The 17130-nt window shown below is 42.3% G+C and overlaps 1 long non-coding RNA gene across 1 annotated transcript in view; it reads right to left on the reverse strand.

Annotated features, from left to right (window-relative positions):
* Window positions 1-16919, reverse strand: part of LOC138958290 (uncharacterized) — an 18521-nt gene extending 1602 nt beyond the window's left edge. Inside the window, exons 1-2 of the long non-coding RNA XR_011453363.1 lie at window positions 16788-16919; window positions 1402-1494 (exon numbers count right to left, since the gene is read on the reverse strand). This is a non-coding gene — a long non-coding RNA (uncharacterized lncRNA). The remainder of the gene's footprint in view (window positions 1-1401; window positions 1495-16787) is intronic.
* Between the last annotated feature and the right edge of the window lie 211 nt (window positions 16920-17130).

Genomic DNA, 17130 nt, shown 5'->3' on the forward strand with positions numbered 1-17130 from the left:
TAAAAGCAAAAGAAACGCAAGAACAAAATATGCGCGAACCCCCCCCCTCACCCACCCCCGCCCAAGTCAAGGTCTGACATTTCTCAGTCTCTAGCTATCAACTGCAAAATTCGAGAAACAGGAGAATCAGCAACAAATAGCATAACCACTTATGATCCAAGAAACAAAGGGACGTAATCGGTCAAATAAAGACGACAAGAGCAAGAGATCAGTTACACAAAAACCAAACTCTTGGCAGATGAGAGAATAACAAGCACTGAACATGCGACTTTGGTCCTCTATACATAATATAAAGAAACACAATCCTTTTATCATTCAAATTAAAATATAATCTTTTTACATTTAGTCAAGTTTTGACTAAATGTTTTAACATCGAGGGGGAATAGAAACGAGGGTCGTGGTGTATGTGCGTGTGGGTGTCTGTGTGTGTGTGTAGAGCGATTCAGACTAAACTACTGGACCGATCTTTATGAAATTTGACATGAGAGTTCCTGGGTATGAAATCCCCGAACGTTTTTTTCATTTTTTTGATAAATGTCTTTGATGACGTCATATCCGGCTTTTCGTGAAAGTTGAGGCGGCACTGTCACGCCCTCATTTTTCAACCAAATTGGTTCAAATTTTGGTCAAGTAATCTTCGACGAAGCCCGGACTCGGTATTGCATTTCAGCTTGGTGGCTTAAAAATTAATTAATGACTTTGGTCATTAAAAATCTGAAAATTGTAAAAAAAAAATAAAAATGTATAAAACGATCCAAATTTACGTTCATCTTATTTTCCATCATTTTCTGATTCCAAAAACATATAAATATGTTATATTTGGATTAAAAATAAGCTCTAAAAATTAAATATATAAAAAATATTATCAAAATTAAATTGTCGAAATCAATTTAAAAACACTTTCATCTTATTCCTTGTCGGTTCCTGATTCCAAAAACATATAGATATGATATGTTTGGATTAAAAACACGCTCAGAAAGTTAAAACAAAGAGAGGTACATTCTGTGAGTTCGACAGCTACTTGACTAAATGTTGTATTTTCGCCTTACGCGACTTGTTTTGTTCTTAAAGAATAAGAGAGAGAGAGAGAGAGAGAGAGAGAGAGAGAGAGAGAGAGAGAGAGAGAGAGAGAGAGAGTGTGTGTGTGTATATGTGTGTGTAGGTGTGTATGTGTGTGTGTGTGTGTGTGTGTCTGTAAGAGAGAGAGATAGAGTGTGTGTGTGTGTATGTATGTGTGCGTGCGTGCTTGTGTGTGTGTGTGAGTGTGTGTGTATTTGTGCGTGCGCGCGCGCGCGTGTGTATGTCACGGTGTGTGTGTGTGTGTGTGTGTGTGTGTGTGTGTGTGTGTGTGTTTGTGTGTTTGTTTGTGTATGTGTCCTGAACAAATATAGAATAACCTACCATAAAAAACCATATGAAGCACGAAGCAAATCCCTGCCAAAAGTACCAAGGGCCTGTTCATTGCCATTGCTGAAGTTTTTCTTTTCTTGTCAACTGAAACAAAGCAAAACAATCCAAGTTCACACATGTACACATACATGTTTCTGTGGAAAGTACAAAGTTGCAATCGTTTAGTATGTGTGTGTGTGTGTGTGTGTGTGTGTGTGTGTGTGTGTGTGTGTGTGTGTGTGTGTGTGTGTGTGTGTGTGTGTGTGTGTGTGTGTGTGTGTGTGTTTTCCATCAACTCACGGAGGAAATACATTTTCATAGCGATTAGAAACAGATAAGTAACAAGGAAAATCCATTTCTTTTCACTGTATTCCATTACAGGTACTGTCTGCTCCAGGCTTGCTCCAGTTAAAAATAACTGGCAAGAACCACTCCCCTTTCCTCCCCCATTTCCCTCCTACCCCTCCCATCCACAGTGGCGCCTGAAGTACGGCCAGACCACTCTTTCTTTGTCTATAGCATGGAGAATTTTTTCCGAAGTGGATTCACAGCGCGCGGCGCGTTGTGCAGCGTTGCGATTTACAACGCGCGGCGCTACGAGGAGCGCTGCGATTCACGACGCGCGATGTATTCTGTCGATACATTTCCTTCACAATCGCAAAGTTTACAACAGCTACGTCTATCTGATCTATTTGAGAAATAAAATTGAATTATGGGCTATGAATTTAACACGCTAAAGTTCAAATTTACCCATACACCTGTGTACAATCTATATATTCTTTTTCCTCATTTTCTTTTTCCTCATTTTCTTCACATAGGAAGACGTCATCCTCTTCCGCAGACAAGTCGACAAATAGGGGGATGTCCACTCTCTTCCGCTGCTGTTAAAGGGCCGACCAGACTTGGACGCCGTTTTACGGTATATGCGCCGCAGGCCGTTTTGTGCGTCGCGCGGGATTTGCCGAGTGGCCACACATCGACGATTTTTTTCACAACGCGGTATCAGTGGAGCGGGTCACCTGACAAGAAGGTTCAGTTGCATTCGACTGCCGCGCCGCGAGCGGCTGACGTCATCGCTCTGGTTTGCTGTGATTGGTCAAATTTCCGTCGTTCTATGTCTGTGTCATAGAAATTAAAACACGCGCTATTCTTCTGCAAATAACGCTTCGCGATCATAGCACGCCGCGGCGCGCCCAACGGGGCCGTTTTGAGCATAAGTCAAATGTGGACAGGGTCGGCCGGGAGTGTCTGGACAGGCCTTAAGGGCCGACCAGACCTGGACGCCGTTTTACGGTATATGCGCCGCAGGCCGTTTTGTGCGTCGCGCGGGATTTTACCAAGTGGCCACACATCGACGACTTTTTTCACAACGCGGTATCAGTGAAGGTTCAGTTGCATCGACTGCCACGCCGCGAGCGGTTGACGTCATCGCTCTGGTTTGCTCTGATTGGTCAAATTTCCGTCGTTCTATGTCTGTGTCAGAGAAATTAGAACACGCTCTATTCTTCTGGAGATAACGCTACGCGATCATAGCCCGCCCCGTTTTGAGCATAAGTCAAATGTGGACAGGGTCAGCCTGGAGTGTCTGGACAGGCCTTTAGTGTTCCCGCATCGACAACTTTGTCCACACTTGACAGGTAAATCCCAATGAATTGATAGCAAATGCAGGTTCTACAAATTTCAGCATTTTTAATTTATTTGGGTGATTGCAAGTGCACGTTCTACAAATTTGGAGACTTAAATGCCTCTGAATTATGAGCTATGAATTTAACACGCTCAGGTTCAATTTTACCCATACACCTGTGTACAATCTATATATTCTTTTTCCTCATTTTCTCCACATAGGAAGACGTCATTCGCTTCCGCAGACAAAGCGACAGATTGGGGGATGTCCACTATGAATTTAACACGCTAAAGTTCAAATTTACCCATACACCTGTGTACAATCTATATATTCTTTTTCCTCATTTTCTTTTTCCTCATTTTCTTCACATAGGAAGACGTCATTCTCTTCCGCAGACAAGGCGACAGATAGGGGGATGTCCACTCTCTTCCGCTGCTGTTAGTGTTCACGCATCGACAACTTTGTCCACACTTGACAGGTAAATCCCAATGAATTGATAGCAAATGCAGGTTCTACAAATGTCAGCATTTTTAATTTATTTGGGTGATTGCAAGTGCACGTTCTACACATTTGGAGACTTAAATGCCTCTGAATTATGAGCTATGAATTTAACACGCTCAGGTTCAATTTTACCCATACACCTGTGTACAATCTATATTTTCTTTTTCCTCATTTTCTTCACATAGGAAGACGTCATTCTCTTCCGCAGACAAGGCGACAGATAGGGGGATGTCCACTCTCTTCCGCTGCTGTTAGTGTTCAGGCGTCGACCTGGCATTGACAACTTTGTCCACACTTGACAGGTAAATCCCAATGAATTGATAGCAAATGTCAGCATTTTTAATTTATTTGGGTGATTGCAAGTGCACGTTCTACAAATGTGGAGACTTAAATGCCTCTGAATTATGAGCTATGAATTTAACACGCTCAAGTTCAATTTTACCCATACACCTGTGTACAATCTATATATTCTTTTTCCTCATTTTCTTCACATAGGAAGATGTCATTTGCTTCCGCAGACAAGGCGACAGATCGGGGGATCTCCACTCTCTTCCGCTGAAGTTAGTGATCAGGCATCGACAACTTTGTCCATCCTTGACAGGTAAATCCCAATTAATTTACGGATGATTGTGCTCCAAACTTCAGCATTTTTCATTATTTTGGGTCATAGCAAATGCAGGTTCTAAAAATTTCAGCATTTTTAATTTATTTAGGTGATTGCAAGTGCACGTTCTACAAATTTAGAGACTTAAATGCCACTGAATTATGAGATTATGAGCTATGAATTTAACACGCTAAAGTTCAAATTTACCCATACACCTGTGTACAATCTATATATTCTTTTTCCTCATTTTCTTTTTCCTCATTTTCTTCACATAGGAAGACGTCATTCTCTTCCGCAGACAAGGCGACATATAGGGGGATGTCCACTCTCTTCCGCTGCTGGTAGTGTTCAGGAATCGACACCTTTGTCCACACTTGACAGGTAAATCCCAATGAATTGATAGCAAATGCAGGTTCTACAAATGTCAGCATTTTTAATTTATTTGGGTGATTGCAAGTGCATGTTCTGCATATTTGGAGACTTAAATGCCTCTGAATTATGAGTTATGAATTTAACACGCTCAAGTTCAATTTTACCCATACACCTGTGTACAATCTATATATTCTTTTTTCTCATTTTCTTCACATAGGAAGACGTCATTCGCTTCCGCAGACAAGGCGGCAGATCGGGGGATGTCCACTCTCTTCCGCTGCAGTTAGTGATCAGGTATCGACAACTTTGTCCACTCTTCATTGTGGGTGACGCGAACTGCGACAAGATTTCTTTCCCAATTCTATAATTGGTGTTACATATTGTTTTTACACATTTTAACTAGCATGCTTCTTAATTGAAGCGTGACAAAATCATTTTGTCACATTGACTGAATTCTCAGACTGTCCACATTGACTGAAATCTCATAAAAGGGCACCATTTAACGACAGAACCCACTGTATATTTACCAATGGGTTACTTTTTCATTCCTATTTGCTGATGTGTAACACCATGATCCACAACCCACACCCAATTTAGCTGCTACAGTGTGTGAACAAACTATTGATGTACTTTTTACAATGTCGGTTTTGCTGCTAGCATTGGTCACCTCCCTAGGCCCAAGGGAGAGAAGCGTCTTACCTACCTGGCGCGAGCGCGAGAGGACACGGGTTAAAAATTGCTTCTTTGCGATGTGTAAATCGGTACTTTTCTATTTAATTTCTGCAGCTTAGGTAACTGTGCATGCCGATGTGGCATGCAGTCACCTACTTTTGTTGTAATTACGTTTGCTCAAGCCATTGCACGATGTAAAAAGAAGTAAACCGTGTTTTTATTGTAGCACCTTGTTGTGACCCGTTTTGCGGAGCGTTAATATTTTTACGTGAGATTCACGTGCTCCTTGTTCAGTTGTTGTGACCTGGTTTTGGTCGGAGTGTCACAAACTGCGTCGTTTAGTTCTAGAACACCGTGAGATTCACGTGCTCTTTTCCGTGTTTTGATTTTGAGGTGAGCCCTGCGAATCTGCGTTGCAAGTTTTAGAATACGTGTGACTCACGTGTTTTTAGCTTTGTGATGTCAGCTAGTTCCTTGGTCTTCTTTCTGTTAAATATACCGTTTTAAGTTTTGGGCATGCACGGAGTGCGTGATCGGTTACTGATTGGTTGTAAAATAGTAGTTTCACCCGATTCTGTCTTAGGAATGTTGTTGGTTGGTCAATCCGGTGACCTTTGACTTTTGAATAACTATTCCATGTTAGGTTTTTGTTTCCATAAATACCGCTGCTTGACTCCTGTCTCGTCAGTCGATCTGAGGGTTTTAGGAAGCGTTTGGTTTTGATGTAAACGTATGAAGGTTATCAAGTGAACCAACGGAGTGTTTCTTATGTTTTAACGTCAACGTAATGTTCTTGGAGACAGTTGTTTCTCAAGTGTGAATCGTTTTGTGCCCTTCGTTTGTGAGGCAACACGTTTTTGGTACTGCTGGTCAACCCACACAGCGCATAAGGTAATTTTGTTGTTACTTGTTTGTGTTGTGTTTTGGTCGCCATTTTGTAATTACTTTGTGAGTTGTTTATGTATAACGTGAGTTGAAAGTCTGACTTGTTGTAGTGTTTCTTTATTGTGTGTTCAACTGTTCTAGTGTTGTGAACGTACAGCAATGTTTTGTAGACGCTAGAAAGTCGCTAATGTTTATAATGATAACTTGTGTTTTCTGTGGTTAACGAAGTTCGAAGTGAAACGTTTTCTCCGACTTTTTCAGCCTTACGTTAAAAGAATTTAGGTAAAAGAGCTTGCGGTCTGTGGTGATCGTTTTGTAAACGGGCTTATTTCTTGTGGCGTTATTGAGGGAAAGTGGATGAGTAAATATCTTGTTTGTGACTTTGATTAACGCAGGAACGTTGTCGTTAGACTTTTTTGGTATGACAGTTTGCTTTGTATTCCTGGCCTGATGAGTCAACGTTTTGTATTTTTCTGGCTGGTGCGAAGGCGCGCACAGTAAAAAACTTTAGTTGCTGTCGTCCAGTAAAAAACTTTAGTTGCTGTCGTCCAGTAAAAAACTTAGCTTGCTGTTGCCCAGTGAAGTAAAAAACTTTAGTTGCTGTCGCCCAGTAAAAAACTTTAGTTGCTGTCGTCCAGTTTGAACTCGTTGCATGCACCTACAAAGTTCGTTCCTTTGTCACACCAAATGCGTGATATGTTTCCTCGCATGGAGACAACAATGCGTAGGGCGTTGATGAAGGAATCACTTGACATGTCATCCAGGGTTTCAATGTGGATTGCCCTAGAGGCAAAACACGTCACGATCAGCCCGTACAAGATTAATGTCATGACCTTGACGCAGTCATCACGGTACCCTCGTTTTTTCTGGCGTTTCAGGCCCTTCAGATGCTTGACTGCGGCACTTCTGTTGTCGGGGAGGGACGGTTTCTCTGGTCGAAATGGTAAGAGCATCTCGTAGTGACCAGCTTCGTTGACCTTCACGATCTTCTTGAACTTTACATCGTCCTGGGACATGGATCCTGAGTCACTTGCAAAGTCTCTTTCCATAACATGTACTGGGTCAGTACACGAGACTTCGTCCACCTGTACCTTGTAGACGTGAGCTACACGTTCTTCTTCCCTCGATCCTGGCTTGACGATGACGCGCATGGACGAGGCTATGCCATCAAAGGCGACGGAATGCGGTGCCTTGCCGACGATGCTCCAACCTAACTTAGTCTCTACTGCGAATGGCAGTCCTTGGACAACGTTTAGGGGCATGAGGGCTTCAGCGCAGTCGTAGCCAATGAGGAGGCCTGCTTCGCAGTCAGGGTACAAGGGGGGCAGTTTAGGAGACAGGTGTTGGAGATGTGGGTAAGCTTTGACAGTCTCTGAGGTGGGGATATGAGTGGGGTCAAGGAATGTGGGCACGAAAGGCTCTGGTTTGGGATGTAGGTGGGTATCATAGGGGAAACAGGGTGGGGTAACTTGAAAACGTCTGTGGTCCATGCGTTGGTGACGTTCTTCTGGGAAGTAGGTGTGTCGTTCTTGCGTCTCATCACCTTCCCTTGTCTCTGGTAGGTGATAGGACCAACCTGTGTGGTCGAGATCAGGCGGGCGAGAGCCTGTGACGCTTGTCGTTGAGTGTCCAACGTTGTGCAGAGGCGGCTGACCAGTGTATGCACCGAGAGGGTGCTGCAGTGTGGTCAGCAGCGCTGTAGGCCGCATGGAGGATGTAGTTGCAGCCGTCGTGTAGTTGGGTGTGAAGGGCTCCTGATGGACGAAAGGAGCGCTCGTTCCGACGTGATGGGGGGCGTTGACATCCTCTCTACGTTGAGGTCTGTACGCCTCATAGGTGGCGTTGTTGGTACTAGCGGCACGTGTAGAGGCGTTGACTCCAACGACGAGGTCCACGACAGGTAACGCGTGCTGTCGTGGCTCAGTCGTTGTGGTTCCTGCGACGAAGTTGGTGACAGCAGCGTTGACGTTGACAGTCGAGATGTCATGGGTGCTGGCGGCTTGGCAAACAGGAACAGACGTGACGTCCAAGGCTGGCTGGTGTGTCCCTTGATCAGCAACGACGGCAGCACCTGTCCCTATTCCTATCGCTGTTTGTTCATTGTTTAGAGGAGGGGCTACAAGACTGTACAAGGGAACGAAAGGACGAGGGTGGAACCTAGAGTTCAACAAATCAACTGACGGTAGATCAGGGAGATCCTGCTGAACGGATTCACCTTGTTCCAATACTTGTAACATAGCTTGTTGTTCTCTTAAGCTAATTTTCAATTCGGTGGACTGAATTTGTCTCAAAGCCTTCTTCTGTTTAATCTCTTCAAGAGCTGCTTCAGCTGCGTCTTCGGCCTGCCTAGCTGCTATTCTCTCAGCTTCCTTAGCCTGCCTAGCAGTTTCTTCGATCAGCCTAGCTGCATTTCTCTCAGCTTCCTCAGTCTGCCTAGCTGCATTTCTCTTAGCTTCCTCAGTCTGCCTAGCTGCAGTTCTCTCAGCTTCCTCAGTCTGCCTAGCTGCTGTTCTCTCAGCATATTGTTGTTGTAAGAGATCCAGTTCACTAAACTGAGCTTCCTTTATTGCGTCACCTTCCACTTTTATGGCCAGGGATGCAGCCTCTAGTTTAAGAGCCAATTTAGTGTCTTCAGAGCTAACACTTTTAGAGCGGAGAGACTCGGCGCGAGAAGCTACTTGGCTACCTGATCTCCTGATACCTGACTTGTGGCTAGCTGACTTGTGGATGGCTGACGTAACGCTAGCTACTTTATGAATGGCAGACTTAACACTAGCTGACTTGTGGGTGGATGACCCAACGCTAGGTGTAACACTGCTATGCCTGGAAGTAGGCTCCTTAGTCACCTGCACGCTAGTCGTTTGTCTGTCAAGAGCTCGATCAATGTCAAACATAATTGTCTGAACTGTCCTCTGAACATCATCCCAACTTTCCTGAATGGTTTCACCGCTACCAATACTACGAAGACCTTTCTCTATGTCACCAAGATCCTTGTACATGCTCAAAATAACCTGTTTTTGACTGGTTAACGACTCTTGATTAGGAGTTTCTTGGTTAAGCTCTGTTACTACCTCATCAATTGCTCGTTCCAAGAATGTTCGTTGTCTTGCAAAGTTTCTAGTTTTGATCTCAATCTGGTACTCTCTACCTTTTTCAGTAGGCTTAATGTCACGCCTAGGCCTTTGAGAATGTTCATCTTCATCGCCGTTAACGTCATAACCTGAAGCTTCCAATGGTTTATCTGCTGGAATCTTCTCCATTACAATGTCCGCTTATTCAAAAGCACTAAAAACCTACATAAGGTTTATCTGTTTAAAAAGTAAAATGAATCGATCTGAGGGTCGTTTGGGATAATACACAAAAGTCACAAAAAATGCGCCGGATACGGAGTAGGAAGATCTCTAACCGACAAGTTGATCTATGTCAAACTATGGTTCACTAACACAGTGACAGGTAACAATAAAGTCTTTTGCTGGTTATCAACAGCTACGTTTACGTTCATTGAGCGTCAATAACAAAAGTTCTTTACTGGGCGTCAGCAGCTAAGTTTGTTTACTTTAGCTAACGTTCTTTCACTGGGCGTCGGCAGCTAAGTTTTTTACTGGACGACAGCAACTAAAGTTTTTTACTTCACTGGGCAACAGCAAGCTAAGTTTTTTACTGGACGACAGCAACTAAAGTTTTTTACTGGACGACAGCAACTAAGTTTGTTTACTTTAGCTAACGTTCTTTCACTGGGCGTCGGCAGCTAAGTTTTTTACTGGACGACAGCAACTAAAGTTTTTTACTTCACTGGGCAACAGCAGCTAAGTTTGTTTACTTTAGCTAACGTTCTTTCACTGGGCGTCGGCAGCTAAGTTTTTTACTGGACGTTTCAGGCCCTTCAGATGCTTGACTGCGGCACTTCTGTTGTCGGGGAGGGACGGTTTCTCTGGTCGAAATGGTAAGAGCATCTCGTAGTGACCAGCTTCGTTGACCTTCACGATCTTCTTGAACTTTACATCGTCCTGGGACATGGATCCTGAGTCACTTGCAAAGTCTCTTTCCATAACATGTACTGGGTCAGTACACGAGACTTCGTCCACCTGTACCTTGTAGACGTGAGCTACACGTTCTTCTTCCCTCGATCCTGGCTTGACGATGACGCGCATGGACGAGGCTATGCCATCAAAGGCGACGGAATGCGGTGCCTTGCCGACGATGCTCCAACCTAACTTAGTCTCTACTGCGAATGGCAGTCCTTGGACAACGTTTAGGGGCATGAGGGCTTCAGCGCAGTCGTAGCCAATGAGGAGGCCTGCTTCGCAGTCAGGGTACAAGGGGGGCAGTTTAGGAGACAGGTGTTGGAGATGTGGGTAAGCTTTGACAGTCTCTGAGGTGGGGATATGAGTGGGGTCAAGGAATGTGGGCACGAAAGGCTCTGGTTTGGGATGTAGGTGGGTATCATAGGGGAAACAGGGTGGGGTAACTTGAAAACGTCTGTGGTCCATGCGTTGGTGACGTTCTTCTGGGAAGTAGGTGTGTCGTTCTTGCGTCTCATCACCTTCCCTTGTCTCTGGTAGGTGATAGGACCAACCTGTGTGGTCGAGATCAGGCGGGCGAGAGCCTGTGACGCTTGTCGTTGAGTGTCCAACGTTGTGCAGAGGCGGCTGACCAGTGTATGCACCGAGAGGGTGCTGCAGTGTGGTCAGCAGCGCTGTAGGCCGCATGGAGGATGTAGTTGCAGCCGTCGTGTAGTTGGGTGTGAAGGGCTCCTGATGGACGAAAGGAGCGCTCGTTCCGACGTGATGGGGGGCGTTGACATCCTCTCTACGTTGAGGTCTGGTCACTACGAGATGCTCTTACCATTTCGACCAGAGAAACCGTCCCTCCCCGACAACAGAAGTGCCGCAGTCAAGCATCTGAAGGGCCTGAAACGCCAGAAAAAACGAGGGTACCGTGATGACTGCGTCAAGGTCATGACATTAATCTTGTACGGGCTGATCGTGACGTGTTTTGCCTCTAGGGCAATCCACATTGAAACCCTGGATGACATGTCAAGTGATTCCTTCATCAACGCCCTACGCATTGTTGTCTCCATGCGAGGAAACATATCACGCATTTGGTGTGACAAAGGAACGAACTTTGTAGGTGCATGCAACGAGTTCAAACTGGCATTGGAATCGGCAGATGGACCACGCCCTTTGACCCCCAACCACGTCCTTACCATGAAGTCAGGTGCCATCCTTCCGCCCCCTGGTGTGTTTGAAGATCCAGACCTGTACGCCAGGAAACGTTGGCGCTGTGTCCAGCGGATGGCAGACGAATTCTGGCTGCTATGGAAGAGCCAGTACCTTTCACTCTTGCAGAAACGTCGTGTCTGGCAACGTCCCCAGGCAAACGTACAGGTGGGAGATGTTGTTGTCTTGCATGACCAGAACTTGTGCAGATCAGAGTGGTGCATGGCTCGTGTAATCGAGGTGATGCCTGGATCTGATGGACTGGTCAGACGAGTGAAAGTGCATGTTGGAACAAAGGCTCTAGACAATCACGGCCGTCCCACTGGTGATAGTCGCATATTAGAGCGACCGATTCACAAAATGACCGTGTTAGTTGATCGTGAAAATCACGAAGACAAAGCTGTGTAGGCGAACTGAAAGAACATTGAACTTTGGAGTGTTTTTCCAATTTGACAGTTGTTGATTGTTGCGGTTTGTTTTTATACCAGATGATGTAACGAACATTTATGGTTTAAGTGGTGCGGTTGTTTTTTTTATGCCGTCGAGTAAATGACTAGTGGCATTTAGTTGAAACGAAATGTGTTGAAACACTGAAAATGATTGAACCATAATATTGTTGTGTAAATGTTTTGCAACACAATGATTTTGAGTTGTAAATTTGAAATGTCTAATTCTGCGTTATTCTTCTTTTGATATAAGGATTATGTTTGTACAAAGGTTTTTTGAAGTAAATTATATTAATATAATTTCCGGTGGGAGTGTGCATGCCGATGTGGCATGCAGTCACCTACTTTTGTTGTAATTACGTTTGCTCAAGCCATTGCACGATGTAAAAAGAAGTAAACCGTGTTTTTATTGTAGCACCTTGTTGTGACCCGTTTTGCGGAGCGTTAATATTTTTACGTGAGATTCACGTGCTCCTTGTTCAGTTGTTGTGACCTGGTTTTGGTCGGAGTGTCACAAACTGCGTCGTTTAGTTCTAGAACACCGTGAGATTCACGTGCTCTTTTCCGTGTTTTGATTTTGAGGTGAGCCCTGCGAATCTGCGTTGCAAGTTTTAGAATACGTGTGACTCACGTGTTTTTAGCTTTGTGATGTCAGCTAGTTCCTTGGTCTTCTTTCTGTTAAATATACCGTTTTAAGTTTTGGGCATGCACGGAGTGCGTGATCGGTTACTGATTGGTTGTAAAATAGTAGTTTCACCCGATTCTGTCTTAGGAATGTTGTTGGTTGGTCAATCCGGTGACCTTTGACTTTTGAATAACTATTCCATGTTAGGTTTTTGTTTCCATAAATACCGCTGCTTGACTCCTGTCTCGTCAGTCGATCTGAGGGTTTTAGGAAGCGTTTGGTTTTGATGTAAACGTATGAAGGTTATCAAGTGAACCAACGGAGTGTTTCTTATGTTTTAACGTCAACGTAATGTTCTTGGAGACAGTTGTTTCTCAAGTGTGAATCGTTTTGTGCCCTTCGTTTGTGAGGCAACACGTTTTTGGTACTGCTGGTCAACCCACACAGCGCATAAGGTAATTTTGTTGTTACTTGTTTGTGTTGTGTTTTGGTCGCCATTTTGTAATTACTTTGTGAGTTGTTTATGTATAACGTGAGTTGAAAGTCTGACTTGTTGTAGTGTTTCTTTATTGTGTGTTCAACTGTTCTAGTGTTGTGAACGTACAGCAATGTTTTGTAGACGCTAGAAAGTCGCTAATGTTTATAATGATAACTTGTGTTTTCTGTGGTTAACGAAGTTCGAAGTGAAACGTTTTCTCCGACTTTTTCAGCCTTACGTTAAAAGAATTTAGGTAAAAGAGCTTGCGGTCTGTGGTGATCGTTTTGTAAACGGGCTTATTTCTTGTGGCGTTATTGAGGGAAAGTGGATGAGTAAATATCTTGTTTGTGACTTTGATTAACGCAGGAACGTTGTCGTTAGACTTTTTTGGTATGACAGTTTGCTTTGTATTCCTGGCCTGATGAGTCAACGTTTTGTATTTTTCTGAAACTAGCCATTTTGGTTTTAAACGTATGTATGCTAAGTTTCTTGAGTATTCTTAGTGCTTATGGTATTGTTGAACGTACGGAACGTAATTCTTTATTGTTGTTGAACGTACAGAACGTAACTCTTTATTGTTGTTGAAGGACTAACCAACGAGTGTCTGGTAATTGTAACTTTCTTGTCTGTTTGTCTTCTCCTGTCTTGTGATTGTTTATTTTTCTTGTTTTTACTTCTCGTGTCTTGTTAATGCATTTGATACTTTTGCCATGTCTAATAATTTGTTTTCTTTTCTCTTTTTCTTTCTGTTCATAAGTTTTTTACCGCATTACGTGGTACTGTAACTATATATCTATACATTACTGATCCCTAGTGTCAGATGTAAAATAATAAACCAGTACTTTTGCGCGTTATCGCTTGTAACCTGTGTTTGTCATTTCGTATGAACAATATGTAGTACCAGCCTCGCTCACGAAGGCGCGCACAGTAACTGCGCCATGTGTAAAAGATGGGTAGCATATGATTCGGACATACCTCGACACCACACATTTTAAAAAACAATGAAGACTATGCGCATTTACCTAAGCTGCAGAATAAAATAGAAAAGTGCCGATTTACACATCGCAAAGAAGCGATTTTTCCCCCGTGTCCTCTAGCGCTCGCGCCAGGGGAGGTAAGCAGGGCTAGCAGCAAAAGCGCTCATTACATGTGTTCTGCATCTGAAAATTGGTTGATGATGGTCTGGAAAGATAGCTTTTGTTGTCAAAGTCAGGGTACTTGCCTCACAGATTGACTGGATGTGCAACTATATTTGCATTCAGATCATTTCAAACCTAATTTGGTGATGTGTAAATATTTGTTTTTATTCTCTTTGTACACACCTTTGCAAATTTAGTTCAGTGTGTTGTGTGTGGTTTTAGTTGTTACATATACATTGATATTTTGTTCATTTTGCACATGATTGCATTTTCTCAATCCCTTTGAGTTTGCTACTGTGTGTGTGCGTGTGAACAAACTGTACTGTTGCTGTACTTTTTGCAAGTACGGGTGTATTGATGTGCACCTATGATAGTGTTCTTCATTGCGATCATTAGTGCTGTCTTTTTCTCCAGCTCCCAATTGTAAGCATGACGATGTGCACACAGTTCATTTGCACATTTAGCGTTGTGTAAGTGTGTTTTTCTCTATACATATGCATGGTGATCTGTAAACATGTTGCTTCTCTGTGCACAATGCATATGTAAACATTTTGTTGTTCGCAGAACCAACTTCACATTTTAACTACTTTTTATTCACATGTTTGCCAAAGTGTAAACATTTTGATCCATTTAACGCTGGTTGTTGTTTTCCTGTCTCAAGACAGCTCAAGACTTGTATGGTGATGTGTAAAAATATTGTTCTATGGGCACATTTTTTTGCACATTTATGTACTTCACTTATGTCAATGTACGTAGCCGCTAATTTAAGTGCGGTCGATCGTACAAACATTTCATTGTGGGTGACTCGAGCTGTCGGCGAACTGCAACAAGATTTCTTTCCCAATTATATAATTAGTGTTACATATTGTTTTTATACATTTTAACTAGCATGCATCTTAATTGAAGCGTGACAAAATCATTTTGTCACATTGACTGAATTCTCAGACTGTCCACATTGACTGAAATCTCATAAAAGGGCACACATTAACGCTGTATTATCCTTTCCCAATTATATGAAAATTTGATAGGCGTTTTATTGTTCACAGTACCAACTGTTACTTGTTCCTATTTGCTGATGTGTAAAACTGTTATTGTACGGTGCACACTATTTTCTCCCAATAAATTTATGTCATTTGGTTTTGTATGATGCCATCAAACATTTAACACGTTTTTGTTGCTTATTCACAATTAATTCTGTAATTTACAAAGAAGAAAATCCCGTGCGTAGCACGGGTATCGCTATATAGTAGTTATATATATATATTGCAATGCATGCCACAATTTACAAGACAGAAGAAAGGATACATGAGAGAATTAGAAAAAGTGTGTGCTCCCCCCCCTCCCCCCCCAAGTATATAATTATGCTACTCTTTGCACTCTGAAAAACATGTGCATTCTGCATTTAAAGAAACACCCTGAAAAACATGTGCAAGGTGCATTTAAAGAAACAGGAAACATAACATCTCAAAGCACGGCACAATATATAAGACGGCAGAAGACAATACAGTAAACAAAACATCCTAAATGTGCCACAATAAAAGAACACTAATTAATGAAAGAAAAAGACCAAGTTAATCCCCAAGTACACACACACACACACACACACACACACACACACACACACACACACACACACACACACACACACACACACACACACACACACACTATGTACATTATATGTATATGTACAACACTTTACAAAATATATAAAAACAGCAGAGTATATACAGTCGTATTTACATACATATTATAGACATGCATTTCGTGGTGCGCATGTAAAATTTGGTTTGCGTTTATATAATTATATAATTCAAAATAATGTAAATAATGTCAGTAACATATTATAAACAAACAAGTCGCGAAAGGCGAAATTACTACATTTAGTCAAGCTGTGGAACTCACAGAAAAAAACTGAACGCACTGCATTTATGACAATGACCGTAGTCCGCCGCTCGTGCCAAACGCAGTGAAACTGACGAGACTGTTTAGCGCTGTAGTGGTTTTGCTGTGCTGCATAGCACTCTTTTCTGTACCTCTCTTCGTTTTAACTTTCTGAGCGTGTTTTTAATCCAAACATATCATATCTATATGTTTTTGGAAATAAAATGAAATTGTTTTTAAATCGATTTCGGAAATTTGATTTTGATCATAATTTTTATATTTTTAATTTTGAGAGCTTGTTTTTAATCCGAATATAACATAATTATATGTTTTTGGAATCAGAATATAATGACGAATAAGATGAACGTAGATTTGCATCGTTTTATAACAACAAAAATTATTACAATTTTCTGATTTTTAATGACCAAAGTCATTAATTAATATTTAAGCCACCAAGCTGAAATGCAACACCAAAGTCCGGCCTTCGTTGAAGATTGCTTGGCCAAAATTTCAATCAATTTGATTGAAAAATGAGGGTGTGACAGTGCCGCCTCAACTTTTACAAAAAGCGGGATATGACGTCATCAAAGACATTTATCAAACAAATGAAGAAAAGTTCGGGGATATTATACACAGGAACTCTCATGTCAAATTTCATAAAGATCGGTCCAGTAGTTTACTCTCAATCGCTCTACACACACATGCACAGACACACACACAGACACACATACACCACGACCCTCGTCTCGATTCTCCCTCTATGTTAAAAAATTTAGTCCAAATTTGATTAAATGTAAACAGCAGTCTGGTTACATCACGTTTAAAAAACAAACAAACATGTAAACACAGATTGTTAGTAAACATACACATGTATTTTGCAAAGTTCAAAAGCATCAAACAAACCAATTTAAATTTGTTTACGTCAAGTTGAAACAAAGTGAATACATACTGCAAATGTTCACGAAGAATAGTTCGTCACAGAGCGTCCTGTTTCAGAAATTGTATGAGTAAAATAACAACACCAAAAGACATATATATAGATCCGGACGATAATCTGACTTTAATATTTCTTGCATTGTTCGCTACAGCTGTTACATGTTCTTACTTACCTCAGTAAGCTTCTGGATCAAACAAGAAGAAAGGCAAAAGGTCAACCAAGGGGTAGCAGTTTTGTTAATTGTTTAACACGTAGTCAATATTTCACGCTAACACACACACACACACACACACACACACACACACACACACACACACACACACACACACACACACACATACGTGTTAGAGGGGGG

This window comes from Littorina saxatilis, linkage group LG2 (assembly GCF_037325665.1).
Source record: "Littorina saxatilis isolate snail1 linkage group LG2, US_GU_Lsax_2.0, whole genome shotgun sequence".
Classification (NCBI taxonomy): domain Eukaryota; kingdom Metazoa; phylum Mollusca; class Gastropoda; order Littorinimorpha; family Littorinidae; genus Littorina; species Littorina saxatilis.